The following is a 7,272-nucleotide window of genomic DNA, read 5'->3' on the forward strand; positions in this document are numbered from 1 at the left end:
TTCAGGACTGACTGATCTCTTTAGGATGGACTGGTTGGATCTCCTTGCAGTCCAAGGGACTCTCAAGAGTCTTCTCCAACACCACAGTTCAAAAGCATCAGTTCCTCTGCACTCAGTTTCTTTATAGTTCCACTCTCACATCCATACACGACCACTGGAAAAACGATAGCCTTGACTAGACGGACCTTTGCTGACAAAGTAATGTCTCTGATTTTCAATATGCTATCTAGGTTGGTCATAACTTTCCTTCCAAGGAGTAAGCGTCTTTTTTAATTTCATGGCTGCAATCACCATCTGCAGTGATTTAGAGCCCAGAAAAATAAAGTCAGCCACTGTTTCCACTGTTTCCCCATCTAATTGCCATGAAGTGATGGGGCTGGATGCCATGATCTTAGTTTTCTGAATGTTGAGCTTTAAGCCAACTTTTTCATCCTCTTCTTTCACTTTCATCAAGAGGCTCTTTAGTTCTTCTTCACTTTCTGCCATAAGGGTGGTGTCATCTGCATATCTGAGGTTATTGATATTTCTTCTGGCAATCTTGATTCCAGTTTGTGTTTCTTCCAGTCCAGCGTTTCTCATGATGTACTCTGCATATAAGTTAAATAAGCAGGGTGACAATATACAGCCTTGACCTACTCCTTTCTTGATTTGGTACCAGTCTGTTGTTCCATGTCCAGTTCTAACTGTTGCTTCCTGACCTGCATACAGGTTTCTCAAGAGGCAGGTCAGGTGGTCTGGTATTCCCATCACCTTCAGAATTTTCCACAGTTTCTTGTGATCCACACAGTCAAAGGCTTTGGCATAGTCAATAAAGCAGAAATAGATGTTTTTCTGGAACTCTCTTGCTTTTTCCACAATCCATTGGATGTTTGCAATTGGATCTCTGGTTCCTCTGCCTTTTCTAAAACCAGCTTGAACATCTGGAAGTTCACAGTTCACATATTGCTGAAGTCTGGCTTGAAGAGTTTTGAGCATCACTCATGTGAGATGAATGCAATTGTGCAGTAGTTTGAGCATTCTTTGACATTGCCTTTCTTTGGGATTGGAATGAAAACTGACCTTTTTCAGTCTTGTGTCCACTGCTGAGTTTTCAAATTTTCAAATTTTCTAGCATATTCAGTGCAGCACTTTCACAGCACCATCTTTCAGGATTTGAAATAGCTCAACTGGAATTCAATCACCTCCATTAGCTTTGTTCGTAGTGATGCTTCCTAAGGCCCACTTGACTTCACATTGCAGGATGTCTGGCTCTAGGTCAGTGATCACACCATTGTGATTATCTGGGTCATTAAGATCTTTTTTGTACAGTTCTTCTGTGTAATCTTGCCACCTCTTCTTAATATCCTCTGCTTCTGTTAGGTCCCTTTCATTTCTGTCCTTTATTGAGCCCATCTTTGCATGAAATATTCCTAATGTTAACCTTTGCAAATTTTCAGTCACATTCTTATGTGTGATATGCATTGAAACATTTAGCTTATAAATTTTGGATTTTGCATTTACATTCATAATGATATTGGCCTTTTGGTCCTGTCAAGTTTTCTTTCTGTTACTCAACTTCCAGAGTTGAGCACTTAACTCATTAGTTTTTCAGTCTCTTTTTCCCTTTTTTAATAAATTTATTTAGTTCTATTGACTGTTTCTCTTTACACTGTTTTTTTTTTTTTTGCATATTTTGGTACGTAGTGTTCTTGATCAGTTCTATTATTTTAAAGTTTATAATGGTTATTCCTTAAACAGAAAGTATCTAGGGTTGTTTTGTAGATAAAACATTATTACTGATTATAATTAGTTTACACTGTGGTCAAAGGATATTGTTTATAATAAGAGGGACAAATCTTTTCCGTAAAGGGCCTTCTTGTAAATATGTACAGTTTGTGGAGATTGTACAGTGTCTGTTCCAACTACGAAACTGCCGTTTTAGGGCAAAAACAGACAAACACACCATGTAAATGAATGAGCGTGGCTGTGTTCCAAGAACTCTAATTATGGACACTGAAATTTGCATTTCTTGTAATTCTCATACATCACAAAATATTATCCTTTTTGATAATTTTTCAGCCATTAAAAATGTACAAGTAATTATTAGCTGTTGTACAAAATAAGGACTAGGTGGGATTTGGCCCATAGACTGTGGTTGGCTGATCCTACACTACTTAATAGTTATGTGTTTCTATGTGCTTACTTTCTTACTCACTGAAGATGTTTACTGTTTATTTCTCTTTCCTTCTCCTCGTATGATGTAAGGCAGGAGTTTTTGCCTGATTTATTCCGTGATGGATGTCAAGAACTTAGAAAAAATGTGTACCATATAGTAGAAACTACTCAAAAATAAATACCTGTAAAATAAATGAAGGTATTAAGAGAGTCAATTCCTAAGCAGGTTGATGAGTCCGGGGTCCCCAAGGAGAAGAAAGGGGTCTGGGGCTCTCAAGAAGGAAATAGGGGCCTGGAATTCTCAAGGAGGAGGAAAGGACGTTTTTCCCCTACATTCCTTAATAAGGCTTATATAACAATGCATCCTGCTTGGGGACATTTTCGCCTTCTTGAACACCTTCTGAGTAATCCCATTATCTTAAAATGTATATTATGAATGTGGGTCTGGGTAGTTCAGTCGCACAGTCATGTCTGACTGTTTGCAACTCTATGTCCTGCAGAACACCAGGTCTCCCTGTCCATCACCAACTCCTATGTACACAAACTCATGTCCATTGAGTCAGTGATGCCATCCAAACATCTCATCCTCTGTCATCCCCTTCTCCTGCCCTCAATCTTTCCCAGCATCAGGGTCTTTTCAAATGAGTCAGTTCTTCACATCAGGTGGCCAAAGTAGTGGAGTTTCAGCTTCAACATCAGTCCTTCCAATGAACACCCAGGACTGATTTCCTTTAGGATGGACTGGTTGGAACTCCTTGCAGTCCAAGAGTCTCCTCCAACACCACATTTCAAAAGCATCAATTCTTCGGCACTCAGCTTTCTTTATAGTCCAACTCTCATATCCATATATGACTACAGGAAAAACCATAGCCTTGACTAGATGGACCTTTGTTGGCAAAGTAATGTCTCTGTTTTTTAATATGCTGTCTAGGTTCATCATAACTTCCTTCCAAGGAGTAAGCATCTTTTAATTCATGGCTGCAGTCACCATCTGCAGTGATTTTGGAGCCCTAAAAAATAAAGTCAGCCACTGTTTCCCCATCTATTTGCCATGAAATGCTGGGACTGGATGCCATGATCTTCGTTTTCTGAATGTTGAGCTTTAAGCCAACTTTTTCACTCTCCTCTTTCACTTTCATCAAAAGGCTCTTTAGTTCTTCTTCACTTTCTGCCATAAGGGTGGTCTCATCTGCATATCTGACATGGCCCTCCATGGCGTGGAGTGTAGTTTCACTGAGTTAGACAAGGTTGTGGTCCATGTAATCAGATGGGTTAGTTTTCTGTGATTGTGGTTTTCATTCTGTCTGCCCTCTGATGGAAAAGGGTAAGAGACTTATGGAAGCTTCCTGATGGGAGAGACTGACTGAGGGGGAAACTGGGTCTTGTTCTAATGGGTGGGGCCATGATCAGTAAATCTTTAATCCAATTTTCTGTTGAAGGGTGGGGCTATGTTCCCTCCATGTTGTTTGACCTGAGGCCATACTATGGTGGAGGTAATGAAGATAATGGGGACCTCCTTCAAAAGGTCCCATGCAGGCACTTCTATACTCAGTACCCCCAACCCTGCAGCAGGCCACCACTGATCCACACCTCTGCCAGAGACTCCTGGACACTGACAGGCAAGTCTGGGTCAGTCTCTTATGGGGTCACTGCTCCTTTCTCCTGGGTCCTGGGGCTCACAAGGTTCTGTTTGTGCCCTCACAGGGTCTGTTTCCCCAGTCCTGTGTAAGTTCTTGGGGCTCCATGGTCAGTTAATGGCAACCTCCTTCAAGAGGGCTTATGACATACCCAGGTCTACTGCACCCAGAGCCCCTGCCCCCGCAGCATTCCACTGCTGACCTATACCTCCTCAGGAGATACCCAAACACTGTTCTGTCTCAGTCTCTGTGGGATCCTGGGTCCTGATGTGTACAAGGTATGTTTGAGCCCTCTGAGCATCTCTGGTGGGTATGGGGTTTGATTATAAACCTGAGGAGCCCTGCTGGGGCTTCTCCTTTGCCCTTGGACATGGATCTGGTAAGATTCTTCTATTGTTAGTTCTAATCCTGTCATCTTAAAATGTAAATTGTGGGAGTGGAGCTGATAAGATCTTTACAGCCTTGAGACATTCTTTTGATTTATTGTAATAACTAATTTAAAAAGTATATAGCTCCCTTGCTAAGCCTAGTGAGGGGGACACTCTCCATCCCCCTTCAGATGTCTATGTCTGAAGCTTTCTCTGTCCTTTTTTCACTTTAATAAAACTCTGCTACACAAAAGTTCTTGAGTGGTCAAGCCCGGTCGCTGGTCCCAAAGCTAAATCTTCTTTGGAGATCATGAATCCAACATGTTCACTAGGAACCAAGCTAGTGGAGGTGATGGAATTCCAGCTGAGCTATTTCAAATCCTAAAAGATGATGCTGTGAAAGTGTTGCACTCAATGTGCCAGCGAATTTGGAAAACTCAGCAGTGACCACAGGACTGGAAAACGTCAGTTTTCATTCCAATCCCAAAGAAAGGCAAAGCCAAAGAATACTCAAACTACCGCACAATTGCTCTCATCTCACATGCTAGCAAAGTGATGCTCAAAATTCTTCAAGCCCAGCTTCAACAGTACATGAACCGTGAACTTCAGAAGTTGAAGCAGTTTTAGAAAAGGCAGAGGAACCAGAGATTAAATTGCCAACATCTGTTGGATCATTGAAAAAGCAAGAGAGTTCCAGAAAAACATCTACTTCTGCTTTATTGACTATGCCAAAGCCTTTGACTGTGTGGATCACAATACATTGTGGAAAATTCTGAAAGAGATGGGAATACCAGACCACCTGACTTGCCTCCTGAGAAATCTGTATGCAGGTCAAGAAGCAACAGTTAGAACTGGACATAGAAAAACAGACTAGTTGGAAATCAGGAAAGGAGTACGTCAAGGCTGTATATTATCACCCTGCTCATTTAACTTATATGCAGAATACATCATGAGAAACGCTGGGCTGGAGGAAGCATAAGCTGGAATCAAGATTGCTGGGAGAAATATCAATAACCTCAGATATGCAGATGACACCACCCTTATGGCAGAAAGTGAAGAAGAACTAAAAAGCCTCTTGATAAAAGTGAAAGAGGAGAGTGAAAAAGTTGGCCTAAAAATCAACATTCAGAAAGCTAAGATCATGGGATCTGGTCCTATCACTTCATGGCAAATAGATGGCAAACAATGGAAACAGTGACAGACTTTATTTTGGGGGGCTCCAAAAATCACTGCAGATGGTGACTGTTGCCAAGAAATTAAAATCCACTTGCTCCTTGGAAGAAAAATTATGACCAACCTAGACAGTTTATTAAAAAGCAAAGACATTACTTTGCCAACAAAGGCCCATCTAGTCAAAGCTATAGTTTTTCCAGTAGTCATGCATGGACGTGAGAGTTGGACTATAAAGAAAGCTGAGAGCCGAAGAATTGATGTTTTTGAACTGTGGTGTTGGAGAAGACTCTTGAGAGTCCCTTAGACTGCAAGGAGTTCCAACCAGTCCATCCTAAAGGAAATCAGTCCTGAATATTCATTGGAAGGACTGATGCTGAAGCTGAAACTCCAGTACTTTGGCCACCTGATGCAAAGAACTGACTCATTTGAAAAGACCCTGATGCTCGGAAGGATTGAAAGTGGGAGGAGAAGGGGATGACAGAGGATGAGATGGTTGGATGGCATCACCGACTTGATGGACATGAGTTTGAGTAAGCTCCAGGAGTTGGTGATGGACAGGGAGGCCTGGCGTGCTGCAGTCCATGGGGTCGCAAAAAGTCACACACAACTGAGCGACTGAACTGAAAGGGCAGTCATGGTTCAACTTAATGTTCAGCAGCTGACATCAGGAGCTAAGTCTAATCAGCAACGTGACTGTCCTTAAGGTAAGGAACAAACCCAGGGCTCCAGGGGAAGAAGGAAAAGAGTTCTCCTGAATGCACAGGGATGGCTCTCAGATGTCCTCTTACAGAGGTCAAGTTCATGGCTAAACTCCTGCAGCCCTCAGTGTCCAAGACCAGAAGGCCAGTATTCCCTCAAAGGGGGCAAAGTTTATAGTACCAAGAGACACTCCGGTTTTTTCCAAGTCTGCATCTTTTCCAGATTTCCGGCTCTTTTATAACATACTGTTTAAGATTATTCCAAATAAATTACTGAACGATACCTTGATGAGACTTACTTTGAAGGTCATCAAAAGAAACAGCATTCTGAAGACACCACCAGATCCAGCAGCATGCACATGGATATCAACTCTAGTTGTTCTTTTCCAACTGTTCTTATTATGCTAAGAGAAGTGAAGGCTGTGTAATCAGACTCTGAGCTTTGAGTTCCAGCTCCTCTACCACCACTAGCTGTGCAGACTTGGGCAAGCCTTGCCTGGGGCAGTTTCATCACCTGGGAAAGGGAATGATACTAGAACTTCCCTCCTACAGCTCTTGTAGACCTTTAGTGGGCTCCTACATAGCACTCTATAGGACAGTGTACAGTAATGACTACATTTTATTTCATTAGAAAGTTTTTTCAAATTTTATTATATTTTTCATGGGGTAGCACCAACACATCTGGGTATAAACTTTTCAACCTTGTACATTCTTAACTTTCTTGGGATAGAAGGCCCTCAAGATATAGGATTCATGTTGGGGATGGATTCAGCAGAGAAGGTCATTGACTTTGGAGACAGAGGACATGAATCTGACTCTAAACCCTCTCATCAACCACCCATCAACTGCCCATCAACCACCCCAGTTCTCTGACCCTCCAAGATGAAAAATACTCCCCTAAGGGTGTAGTCAGGCTGAAATGGAACAGAGTGTGTGTAGGGGGGTGGGGTGGGAGGCGGTGGGGGGAACTGCAGCTCAAAGCTAGTACAGCTTATGTACTTATAGAATGGCACCTCTTAATATGATGGTGAAATGACCAGGTTTCTGCTAAAAATCCTCACATTTATGCCTTTCCATTGCTTTCCCAAGCACCTCTTATTTTTGAAAGGCAAAGTATATCATTTATAATTTTGGATGATTAGGTCTGGCACAAAGAGCATTACACTGGAACAAGGTCATTTACCAGCAGGATCTTGGTGCCTCAGCAAACGCTATTTGCTAGTGCACTGCTGAAGTCCATAG

Source organism: Bison bison, unplaced genomic scaffold, assembly GCF_000754665.1.
Source record: "Bison bison bison isolate TAMUID 2011002044 unplaced genomic scaffold, Bison_UMD1.0 scf7180017864057, whole genome shotgun sequence".
NCBI lineage: Eukaryota > Metazoa > Chordata > Mammalia > Artiodactyla > Bovidae > Bison > Bison bison.